The 13,340-nt window shown below is 43.9% G+C and overlaps 1 long non-coding RNA gene across 1 annotated transcript; it reads left to right on the forward strand.

Moving 5' to 3' along the window:
• The first annotated feature begins 166 nt into the window (after nucleotides 1-166).
• LOC133379605 (uncharacterized) lies at nucleotides 167-12,341 on the forward strand. The gene is made up of 3 exons (XR_009761225.1): nucleotides 167-354; nucleotides 1,917-2,012; nucleotides 11,859-12,341. It is a non-coding gene; the product is annotated as an uncharacterized LOC133379605 (long non-coding RNA).
• The last annotated feature ends 999 nt before the right edge of the window (nucleotides 12,342-13,340 follow it).

Here is a 13,340-nt window from a genome sequence, read left to right on the forward strand (position 1 = left end):
ACCAAGAGGTCTTCTGCATCTTTCAAAATTGTACAGGGGGAAGGGAGAATTCCACCTTGTGGTTTTTCCCATTACAGGTTTGCAAGAACACCTGCACTGGGCTGACTTTCTCTTCTCCTAAAGGTACAGGATCAGGCCCTGAGCCTGGCAACCCTAATAAAGGGATCTTTGCTGAATAGAACTGACTTTTCAGTAAGTATTACAGAAGAATTTTAGCCCATGGAAAGGCACTGCTGGATACCACTACATGAAGTCCTCTGCAAGTTACCTTTTTAATTCCACTTCCAGTGAATTGCGGAAAAGGCACACACCGTAGTACTAAAGGGCTCTACCATAGAAGGAACCTAATTCCAAGTAAGTGTGCATAGGATTGCAGTACTAAACACACGAGAAGCATAATTGATATAACTGATTCAAGGTGATTTAATTTTGAGTAAAAAGGCCTAGGACTTGCCTGCCTGTCACCTTCTCTAATGTCATTTGTGCCATGAATGTCACTAGTGTAGGACAGAGTATGGAAGTCAGAAAAAGAATATATATTTAACCCAGTTCTAGGCTATGCATTCTGGTTCTAGAACAATTTAAGCTCAAATCAGTTTAAGCCTCTTGTGGGAATGTGTGGCTTAAGTCAAGTTTTCCTTAAATTGGTTTCTAATGCAAATCTCAAAATATTGTCCAAAATGTATGTTTGATTTCAAAGTTAATATCTTAGGCCCAATATAGTTGCTATCATGAAATGAATGCTGTCCCAGAACTACTCCTCAAGGGTTGTCTTCGACACAGTGCATTGGTAGATGCCAATAATGTAGGAAAACCCAAATAAATTTGTTTCTCCCCATTCCACCACCCATAGCCTCTGTGGAGTTGCACACAAGCACTGGAAATATCCATGTGACTGATGTATTACTTATAATCAATGTGACATGGGAGCTGGCTACAGTTTTTTTGTGGTGACAACACACTCCACAAAACATAACATGTAATATGGGCCTCACAAGTAACAACTATAGCTGGTGATGCTGCAGCCTACAAGAGGCTTCTTGCAGGAATTCAAAGGCTGCTTTTTGTGTGTGGGGGAGAGTTCAGAAATTTATTTATTATTTATTTTATTTATTTATTACATTTATACCCCACCTTTCTTTTCATGATTGAAACCCAAGGCGGCTTACATATGGTTCCCAGGCGGTCTCCCATCCAGGCACTGACCAGACCTGACCCTGCTTAGCTTCAGCAGGGAGCTGGGCTTATGTGCCTTCAGACCATAGTCATAGAAAGTTCAACTGGTTCAGAATATGCTAGTAAGACTATTAACTGGAACCTACTGTAGGGAGAATATTTTGCCAATATTTTAAAGCCCTTCACTAATTCAAGTTGCTGGTATTAACCTAAAGTTTAGCTGGCCAGGGACTAGGGAACCAAGGGTTCACCTTCTTCTGTATGGGCCAGCCTGTCTGCTGAGATCATTATCTTGAAAACCTGCTCCGGGTGCCCTATCTTCAGATGTTAGGCAGTGGCTATCAAGGATCAAGGCTTTTGTATGGTGGCACCCTGAAGGTAAAGTAATTCTTCCTATGCATATCTGCCTGGCTGGCAAGGTTACCTTTCAGGCCCTAGGCCAGGTGTGGGGAAGCTTTGGTCCTCCAGATGTTGCTGAACTACAACTCCCATCAGCCACAGGAACCATTGCCAATGCCCAAAGGATTATGGGAGTTTTAGTTCAGCAACATTTGGAGGGCCAAAGGTTCCTCACACCTGTTCTAGGTGAAAACTGTTCTCTTCTCCTTAGCCTTTAATACCAGATAATATGCCCCTGTCTTGGCCATTTTTAATTGCTTTTAATTGCTATTTTTGTCTGCTTACAGATTTAGGTTGCTGTTTTCATTTAAAAAAAATATTTTATGTTTGGATTGTTTTAGAAGCTGTGTTGTGCATTGCCTTGAAGATCTATTGATGTTCTATTGGCAGGGCAGAATCTTTTAAAGCATGGTACTCAGCTGCTCTGTGAATCCCTGGTGAGTTTCCTTTTGAACTGTTGACAATTACGTTTTTCTATAATAGCTTTAACAAAATACCCACTTTGTATTTCAATCACTGACGGACAAGCTGTTGCAGAGAGCTCTGTAATAATCGCAATTCATCTCTGCAAAGCACAGCATTTTCAGATGTTCCACGCACTGCCTGTGAGATAGCAGCATAATGGCGAGAATGACTGTTGTGGGAAGGGCAACACCTCCAGCCCACGTACACTAAGAATGGCACATCATGTTACATGTAGTTGCATGATTCTGTGTTTCTTTTAATACCCTGCAGCCACTGAGGTTATAATGGGAAGTGGAAGATTGGCACAGGAAGGGGGGAGAGAGGCTTCTCAAACCCTTCCTTTTCATGCTGTTTTTCTGTTGAAAATTCCACATACCTATATATGTTTTTAACCTTACTGTGGAAAGGGATATGAATACCCCTATATATCTTTCCCACCACAGAGGTGCTAAAACCAACAAGGAGGCAGGCAGTTTTCAGTAGAAAACTGGCTCAAGGGGAAAGGTTTACTAAGCCCCTCTTTCCTTGTGTCAGGGGAAGGGTCATAGCTTGGTGACAGAACATCTGCTTTGCATGCACGAGGCCCGAGATTTAATCCCTAGTACTTCCAATTAGACCTGGGAGAGAACCCTGTCTGATATTTGGAGAGCCACTACCGGTCAGAATACACGATAATGAGACAGATGGACCAGTGATCTGACATGCATTTAAAGTGTGTGGCTTCCTGCAGAGAACCCTGGGAGCTGTAGTTTGTCATGGGTGCTGTGCTGGGAATTGTAACTCTGTGATGGATAAACTACAGTGCCCGGGATTTTGGGGGGGAAGCCATGTGCTTTAAATCTTTGGTACAAGGCAGCTTCTTCCTATGTTTCGCTTCAGACTGTAGCCTTTGCAGCTACGTTGCTGTAGTTGTTTTTAAGGTCTCCCTCCTCCAACCCTCGCCCCGTGCCAAGAATTGCAGAATGTGTCCTACTGTACTGAAAGGGCGTCTTCTCACTCTGTTAGTATCCTTCAGCGCTCAAATGAGAGTGGGACAAAAAAGGCAGTTAGAAACGATGGCGTCCACAGCTGCTTCTCTCTGTGGCTGCAGGAACAGGCAATGGAGCACTTGGCTCTGCAGACGTTCCCTTGAAGCTGGAAAGCTAAATTCGCAAGTGGATGCAGTACCAGGCACTCTCAGAGCCCATTCAGAGGCGTTGGTGTGCACATTCTCAAAAACATGTCAGCAGTATACATTCCTATAAGCCCACCTCCCCCTACCACCACTGTTTATGGAAATGAATAACAGGCTACACAAGCGCCTGGCTGACGAAGGCACCATGGAAGTACTTTTTGAGAACGTTCAAGGGCAATTGGTTCAAACCATAATCCAAGGTGCAAAGTGGAGTAATTAATTTTTTGTTATGACTGGCGTTAAGCTAACTGATTTATTGATGCTTGTTAAAACAGTTCCATTGGGAATTATGCCCCTACTAGGAAAAACTCTCCCCCATCCACCTACCGCTAGCACAATGGGGCTTTCCGCTTCTTCTCCCCCTGCCCTGTGCACACCCCACACCCTCACCAAATCTACTTGAGAGGGTTGGGGGGACCGCTAGAACAGATTTAGGGGCACGTGGGGCAGGGGGGTGAAAGTCCCATTGTGCTAGTGGCAATCCTTGCGCTGATGGATTCATGTCTTAGTGTGAGGTTGGATACAACCCCCACAGCTAAGGCTACAATCTACTTTTAGAACAAATGGTATTATAAATTGGATTTCTGTTGGTGAGTATATGTTAGGTAATTGTTTATATTTTCCCCCCATTTAGTTTCTTTGCAGTGTTGTAATCCTGTTGTACTGTCTCTGTTTCATTTAAATGGTTTTTGTGGCATTTATTTATTTATAAGAACTTTTGCGCTCTGCCTTTTGGCCCCCAAGGTGGCTCACAATCATAAAATATATTGCAGTATGATACTAAAACATTTTTTAAAAATCCTGAAAGCCTCAAAACAGATCCAAATAAAACAGCAAGAGAGAAATTGCATCTGACCAAATGCTTGTCAAAACAGAAAGTCCTTGGAAGTCTAAAATCCTAACAAATAGAACCACTTGGGCCTCTTTAGGGAGGGGATTCCACAATATGGGTTCCAAAATAAAAAAGGCTCTGATCTGTGTTCTGGCCCAACACTTTTCTGATAGTAGCAGGAAACAGAGCAAGGTCTAATAAGAACCTAAGAAGAGCCCTGTTGGATCAAGCCAGTGGCCCATCTAGTCCAGCATCCTGTTCTGGACTAGGTATTTTGTCGCCAGTGGCAAACAAGATGCCCATGGGAGGCCGGCAAGCAGGACCTGAGTGCAAAGAGCACTCTCCCCTCCTGTAGTTTCCAGCAATTGGTATTCAGAAGCATACTGCCTCCGACTGTGGAGGGGGAGCATAGCCATCATGGCTAGCAGCCATTGATAGCCTTATCCTTTGGGAATTTGTCTAGACCTCAGATTACAACTGCAGTGCCAGGGCAGTTTTGTTTGTAAGGTTTGCCCTTTGTGTCTGCCAACCTCTTTACCCTGGCCTTTGACATCTGAGACATGTATTTTTAGGACCCACCCTATTTTGGGATTTTAGGTAATTTTTAAATTGTTTTTAATGTTATAGTTTAAAATTGTTGTAACCCATCTTGGGACCTTTGGGTAAAGGACAGGTCATAGATGACAATAACTTGCCCATTTTGACCAGAAAATCTATTTGCACTGACTTTCAAAATGTAATGTTTTAAGACAGCCTCGAGATACTCTTGGCAAAGAGGTTCCCCCCCCGCCCCCCCCCCAGCTGTATCTGTGCCTTCTACTGTTGCAGTTTAAAGGCAAGAAGAAGAGTTACAAATTACATCACTATAGTTTGGGTTATTTTTAAAGATGACATAATTCTCCTGCAAGGTAGCCTACCCGACAGATTTCTGCAGCAAAAGATTTTCAGCTCAGTCTATGCATAGCTAGGTATACCTGAGCCTATTGAAATAAGTGGGCCTAAGGGCACCTCATTCTGCACTGGCTGCTTATTCCTGAGGCTTATTTTCTGAGATAGTTCCTGCAAGTTAAGCATATTAGTATATCTTTTTATAGGCTAATTTCGCTTAATTTGTTTCACTTCTCATAGTGAGAAGGAACCAAGAACAATGGAGGGAAATGATGATCCATCCTCTACATTCAAATTTCTCGTTGCAGTCTTAAATGTGAATACGCCCATACATACACACACATGAAAGCTATGATTCTCAGGATGCTGAATCATGGTGGCACTCACTACATTCTGCACATGTGACACAATCTCATCAGGGCTGGCCCTATGGAGCAAGGTCTCAAAAAATATGCAGTCCTGTCTTTGATTTAATAGCAGTGTGGCAGGAGTTGACCTTGTACTGACCCCATGACGGCTCCCTCCCATCAAGTTTGCAATGGTCATCACACCCACAGTCTCCTTGTCTGTGGTGTGGATCCTGCAACTTGACTGTGCATCAGAACAGGGGAGATGGAGACACCGGGTGATGCTGCAGACCACACAGGGCAGTTGTTATCATAGCCCTGCGGCTGCCATTAACCTAAGCTGTAGATTTTGTGCCTATGTGGGTATGTCCTTGGTTACTAAAACTCTTTTTTGTCACATGTAAGAAACAGAACTATTAGCAGAGGGTGTGACGTTTCAAACATATAAGTTATTCCTACAACTCAACAGAGCTGGTTGTATGTAAGAACCTGAGAAGAGCCCTGCTGGATCACGCCAATCCTGTTCTCACAGTGTCCAACCAGATGCCCATGGGAAGCCTGCAAGCAGGACCTGAGCGCAACAGCACCCTCCCCGCTTGCAATTCCCAGCAATTTTAAACGCATAGTGCCTCCAAAAGTGAGTGTTGAACATAACCACTGTAGTATGTCAGTAACTAACGAGTTGGAACAGACAATGTCCCCAGTATCAGGGATCCCTGTATGAGTCAAGAAATAGCTTATTAAAATATTTATGTAGTTTAAGGAAGTGGGTCAATTCACACTGAAGTAGAGAAGAACCTCCCCACTAATCCCCTTCCCATTTACACCAGGAAGAAATTTGTGCCAGTTCCAACTTCCAAATGCAATGATCAGTTCAATTTTAAGGCTGTGAGCACACTAGTCGCCTACAGCAAAGCATTTCCATTGGCCATACCTGAAGGGGCAACAGGCTGGTCTACTGATCAGTTAAGAAACCTGTGTTAAGCTGAATTTTTAAAAAATGCACTCGAGCTGTTCCCATCAGGTTTTACAGTAAAAAGGGGCAGGGTTTGGCAAGCGTCATATGCCCCCGTTTTCAGACAAAAGGTGTCTCTACCCTAAGTGTGAGACAGACCTCATTCACCAAGTCTCCCACGAGATAAAATGTTTATGGCAAGCTAACACAAGTTCACTGTGGTCTTGCACAAATCCCCATTCATTTTGGTGGGGCATATGCAGCAGAATCTCCCAATGGATTTCGCCTCCATGTTAATCAGTGGATTTTCTGCCAGGATGCACATCCCTTGGGCCTAGGATTATTTACTTGGGGATGCAAGCACTAGGTGAAATGCTAGGGGTCTGGAGTTGTGTGGGTGAAGAAGCAGGAAAGAAAAGCTGGAACAAGAAGAAAATAAATGACTGTGGCATGTTCAGGGATATGTACTGCATATGTAATATCTATCCAGGATTATGTTTGGACTATTTTCTATCTTCTGCAAGGCTATGCTGTGCTGCCCTCGTGTGGTTAGAGGCCATATTAAATTAAATATGAGTAGGATTTATAGAAGCAGTTATGTAGTCACCCAAAGCTAGAATAGTAACCTCTGTTAGGATTATAAAATCACACATTATTTATTCAGTTGCCTGTACAGGGCAGTCTCCAGGCCAGAGATTCCCACATTGTGGTCTGTGGACCACCAGTGGTCCGCGACCTTCATTTGGGTGGTCCATGGCATGTTCACATTAAATAGTAATATTGATTTGTAACTGTATTTTTATTGCTTTTTAATTCTTGCATTGTATTTTATTGTATTACAGTTTAAATTCTATAGAATCCAAACTGTAATACAATATAAGAAATAAAACAAGCCATAAAAATGTAATTTAAAAACCATATAGCACTTAGCACAGCTCATTACAATTGCTATGACAGGCAGAAAAATCATTAAGTGGTCCACCAAGACCATTAGCAATTTTCAAGTGGTCTGTGGGGCAAAAAAGTATTGGGACCACTGTATTAAAGAGATCATCCAGTGTCCTGCCAGAGCAAGGAAGATTATGCTGTTCAAAAGGACAAAATATTACCAATTCTGCAAGGTACTTAAGAACGAACAAAAGCCTAGAAATGTTGTTTGTTCATATGTAACATGCATTTCTACCAGACTGCCGTATAGTCCTCTGGGTCAGCTTGGTCTCTAAGAGTTTTTAATGGATGAGTCAATTTCTCTGAAGTGGCAATAAACTCTTGTTTTGCATACCATCTGTTCAATGTAATGAATTACACATCCTTCCAGCCCTTGTGTGATAACAAGCCAAGCTGCAACAATCAAGTAGGTGATCAAAGCCTTCCAGATAATACTGGCATTTCACCTTTCAAACAGATGGCAGCCACAATTCAGAGTCAAGGATATCTCTTTCTCCAGCAATAATACTAATCTGCTCCCCAGTTTCCAAAATGGTTACACCCCAGGCAAGCGCATCAGAGGCACCAATAGGTGCCCCTCTAACTGCAGTTGCGCCCAAACTGGGTGTTACATGTGTAATGACATTTTCTGACTTCATGCTGGCATCTTTGGGCAGAGATTTGCCAATACACACAAAGTCAGCAACCTAGCTTTCCATTACACCACTTCTCTTTTCAAAAGAGGATGGTCCCAGGCTACCTAAAAGAAACATCAGTAAGACAAACAAACAAAATTATCCTAGACCGGGAAGACCTTAATAATTTTAGATGGCTGGCAAATGTCCCTGTCCTGGGTAAGCTCCCCAAGTGGGTGGTTGCCAAGCAGATCAGGTAGAGTTGATGACATTGTTTTTCTGGATTCAGTTCAGTTGGAATCCAGGCCCAGGTTTGGCACAGAAACTGCCCTGATCAGCCTATACAATGACCTGTGGTGAGAGAAGGATTTCGGACAGAGAGATGGTGAGACCCTGTTTATTATCTTGGATCTCAGCAGCTCTTAACACCATTGGCCATGGTATTCTTCTGGGATGGCTGTCTGAGGTGGGAGTGGGCAGCTCTGGAAGGTGGTGTTTTAGGGATACAGTCCCATGGATCCTCTGATATGGGGTTCCACAGGGATCAGTCTTGTCCCCCATGCTATTCAACATCTAAATGAAACTGCTGAGAGGGGTCATTTGCTGTACTCTGTCATCAGCCCTGATAACATACAGCCCTGTGTGGTGGATGTGCAGAACAGGTGCCTGATTGCAGTAGTGGAATGGATGAGGACCAACACATAGAGGCTCAGTCCAGACAAGACTGAGAGGCTGTTTGTGGGTGGTTCCTCGAGTCTGGCCAGATACATGGTCTTCAGCTTGTTCTAGATAGGCTCCTTCTGAAGGAGCATGTCCACAGTCTGTGGGTTCTGCCGGATCCATTTCCTGTCACTTGAGGCACAGGTGGCCTCTGGTGGCACAGAGTGCCTTCTACCAGCTTTGGCCCTATCTTGACGGGGATAACTGCAATGTGCAGTGCTAGATGATTTTTAATTGTCGTTTTATTACTTCTTTTATCCCTTATATTGTATTTTTGTTATAATTTGCATTCCATAGAATTCAAATTGTAATATAATAAAATACAATATGTAAGAAATAAAAGAAGCAATACAATTAAAAATCAATATGTATATTTAATGTGATCATGCCCTGAACCACCTGAATCGACCTTATTGGCCACTGGTGGGCCACAGACCACAGTTTGGGAATCCCTGCTTTTTATGTACTGTTGTGGAAAACCATGGTTTTGTTCCTAATTTTTTTTTATGTTGTTGAATATTTTCTGTAACCTTGCTTATACAATCAATTTAAAATGTTTAAATATTTGTTTTAAAAATAAAATACAATACAGAATTAGTATGTGAAGATTCACATGCACCCCTTCCAAACAGGATGCCGGTGGTGCTTCTTCTTACTGTAATTTTTTTCTGTGTCCAAATAATTGCTAATTCTATTCCCCGCATCATTGCTGCATTTGCCACTTTGGCCAATAGATGGCGCCAAGTGGAACTGCTTCTTCCTTAGTTGATGATGACCTATGCTTCACTTTTACTGCATTGTGTGGTTGGTGTGGAGAATGGTTTTATTTAATTTTATTTAATTTACTGCATTTATATCCCACCATTTCTCCAAGGAGTGCAAGGCGGCATACATGGTTCTCCCTCTTCTCATTTAATCCCCACACAAACCCTGTGAAGTAGGTTAGGCCAGAGGTAGGGACCAAGGTCACCCAATGAACTTCATAGCTGAGTTGGGATTTGAGCTCTGGTTTCCCAGGTCCTAGTTCAACACTCTAGCCACTGCCCCATACTAGCTCTCAATATTCAGTTGACTGAATAGTGTCTGGAAACCTTTGATAAGTGGTTCCAAAGAATGCTACAATTTGTAGGGGTGTGTGTGTGTTGTACCACTTTATGCCCATTTGCCAACGAAAGAGAAGTGTCCTGCTTACGGACACAAGTAATATTTGAACGATGAATGTAGCATAAGGACAAAATGTACAAATATTGGTGTTAAGCATGGGATAATCATTTGTCTGCTCCTCCATAAACATTATGGGTTATATCTAAGTTCTACTCAGAGTAGAACCATTGAAATTAATGAACCTAAGGCTGCGTACACACTAACCCAGCCTTTCCCAACTAGTGGGCCACCAGATGTTGTTGGACCACAACTCCCATCAGCCTCAGCCAGCATTGCCAATGGTCAGGAAAGATGGGAAGTGTGGTCCAACAACATCTGGTGGCCCACTAGTTGGGAAAGGCTCCACTAACCTGTTTGTAGCGCAAAAATGTAGTTTTTCTCAATCCGGAATCATTCATGCTCATCCTCAACAATCTTCTAGACTGATTCTGTGTTGGCTGGGGCTGATGGGAGTCCAACAACATCTGGAAGGCCACAAGCTTGAAAGTTAGAGTGCTTCCAGATAACCTGTTTACTGAACATTCATCCGGATTTGTTTGCAGGGTGATCAGATGATGTTAGCTATTATCTTCATTTGTTTTACACGGAGGTTAGATGACGTGCGTCAAAGCAAGTGTTATCTGACACTTTTCAGTCCATTTCCCCATCACTTTCCCTATCGGGAAGAATGTCTGCTCTTTGGGGGAAGCAGGTTTGTTGCGCAGGACCTCCCAATCAGTTGTAATTGCCCAATCTGCATGGGCCAGTATGTGATTGAATTCCACTCTAAAATAGCGACAGGCAGCTTCCAGACTGTTCTTCCCGCCCGCCCCACATTCCTGCCTCTGTGCCTAGGGGAAAAAAGCTCTCTTTGTAGGCAACCCTGGTGGTGGTGTAAAATGACCAGTTAGGCAGCTTCCAGTCATTTTACACCACCACCAGTGTTGCCTACAAAGAGAGCTTTTTTCCCCTAGGCACAGAGGCAGGAATGTGGGGCGGGAGGGGGGGAGAAAGGTGATTCCCATTCAGGTCGAGAGATGTTCTTTAAACAGAGCCTCTCCTAGGACAGTCCCTCACTGCCACAGGAAAAGCTGGGGAGGGAGTTTCCAAGCAGGAATTCCACAAGATCCCACAGGAAGCCAGGCAGGAAAAGAAGCTGGATGAACCTAGAGTGCGCCAAGAAAGTTTCGGACACGTGTCCCTTTACAGCATGCAGAACAATAGGCTCGAGATGGGGCTTTCTTCCTCTTCCCCTTCTCAGTCTGCCAGTTGCTCTGCTCCCTGCTGGATTCCATGCCAAATGCCCTCGGTAACTAGGTAGGGACACAAGGCGCACAGAGGCTGGGGTGAGTCACTGTGCAGAGCATATCGTGAGCTGCAGCTGAGCTCAAATATTTCCTTGAGTTGCCCAGAAAACGGAGTTTCCAAACCTCGCACCAGGACGGAAGGGCAGCAGCACAAGAGGTCACTGACAGTCCATGCCAAGACTTATTTAATGTCAAAGGAACTGGAAATGTGCTTGGCTGGAGTTGTGCATTGAAATGAGGAACATTTACAATGCCAAAACTGTTGGGGTGGGGTGAAGTTTCTCTTTTTTTTTAAGTCAAATTTCTAGGCATCATTATAAAGAGAAGCTTGTGAGAACAACGTAAATGCAGTTGCCTGTCAAAGTGTGTAGCTGCACTACTTGCGCATTGCTGGTCAGTATATATTTGAGGCTTCTGTAATGTGAATCAAGCCTGCTTCAAGCTGCCTCTTGAAGGCCTCCAGTGTTGGAGAGCCCACTACCTCCCCAGCTGATTGGTTCCATTGCCATATCACTCTAACAATTATGTTTTTTTTTTTATCTTGAGCCCAAATCTGGTTTCCTGTAACTTGAGCCCATTATTCCATGTCCTGCACTCTGGGATGATCAAGAAGAGATCCTGGCCCTTCTCTGTGTGACTCCCTTTAAAGTATTTGACAAGCAGGGCAGGTTCTCTGTACAATTGCCACCTTTTTTTTCTGGGAGGGCTCCTGTGTCTTTAGCAAGTGCAGCGCAAGTAAAAATTCAGCTTGTGAAGCTTTCCTCATTGCTGTGCCTTTATGCTGGATAAAGCTGAACTTGCTGCATTTCCACTTGCCATGCAGCCGTTAACGGGACAAGGCCTCTGGCAACCATAAGACGCTGGGATTAACCAGAGTTCCTTGGTTCTAGATTCACACTTGGTCTCCTGAGTTACAGCAGAACAGCTTGAAGGCCGAACTTCCTTGCAACTAACTCCATCTCCTCTCCAGACTTTCTCTGCGCTTCGTTGCTGCCCTCTGTTTCAGTTTTTAGGCATGCCCAGGGTGCTGGGTGTGGAATGCTCCCTGGTGCTGTATCCAGCTGCCTCCATGCCTCACATGCCATTGCAAAAGAAGCAAAATGTGCCTTGCTGTTTGGAGCCTTCTGGCCTGTCACAATTGGTTTGCATCTCAGGATTGCTGAGCCTGTGTTGGCAAAGCTCAGAGCCCCTGGAATGTGACTGTTGTTTCTGCCTTGGCTGTCTGTCTGAATGCCAGGTGGGAAATGTTATTATGTCTCCTTTTTTGAAGACTGTTTTTATTGCTATATTTTATTGATTATTTTATACCATTTAATGTAAACTGCTTACGAGTTTTTTTTAATTAAGCGGTATATAAATCTTGTTAAATAAAAACAAACGACACATGGGGTGGTATCCAATGCACTCATTCCATCAGTGCAAGGATTTTTGCTTGCACAAAGGAACTTCCCTCCTCCTTTCCTGCAGGGGCCCCACACCCTCCCCAAATCTGCTCCAGAGGTTTAGAAGAACTCCCAGAACAGATTTAGGGAGTGTGGAAGTGTAAGCCCTTGTGCTAATGGAACAAGTTCCTTAGCTCTACAAGACTGGATTCAAGCCATGGTCCATTAAAGCACAAGATATGCAAGGCCAGAATTACAAATGTAGGATATGATTATCACAATTTGTAGGCACCCGCCTGTCCTAGCTTTGGCAGAGACGTTGCCTGACATAGTGACAGAAGGGGACACCCTTGCTGCACAAGGTAAGGTCATGGTGTTGCCCAGACAAGGAGGAAAGGGTGCACATTCAACCTATCCCTTTTATATTAAAATTATTCAATTGACATTAGAAGCTACGTTGCCAAAGTATGTGAGAAGGTCTCTTTTGGGGACTGAAGAACAGGACAGGTGAAAGCACGCCAGGAAGTACCTATATCCCATGCCTGGTATTTGCATTCTTAGTAAAATGCCTTTTGTTCATCATTATTGTGACATATGTGAACCTGCTCAGAGATAAGTCAGGAAAGGGCCAGGAAGATATCAGTGAATTTTAATTTCAGTCTTTCCTACTGCCCCCGCACTGTTTTCTTTGCTTTTGTTAACCCACTCTACACCTTTGTGATGGAGCAAACTATAAACCTAAATAAAAACGTAAGCATACGGGGGGGGGTGTCTCTGCAGTAAAATTCCTGAATGCGCTTGGGAATTTTATGGAGCCTGGAGATGGACACTCGGTCGAGACCCTGGTGGAGGAGTGGAATGAGGCGATCACCGGGGCATTAGACCGGGTTGCTCCGAAACACCCTCTCCCCCTGAATAGGACTCAGACATCACCGTGGTATACTCCACGGTTGCGAACTCTGAGGTGGGAGGTGAGACGGCTAGAGCACC

This window comes from Rhineura floridana, chromosome 3 (assembly GCF_030035675.1).
Source record: "Rhineura floridana isolate rRhiFlo1 chromosome 3, rRhiFlo1.hap2, whole genome shotgun sequence".
NCBI classification, from domain to species: domain Eukaryota; kingdom Metazoa; phylum Chordata; class Lepidosauria; order Squamata; family Rhineuridae; genus Rhineura; species Rhineura floridana.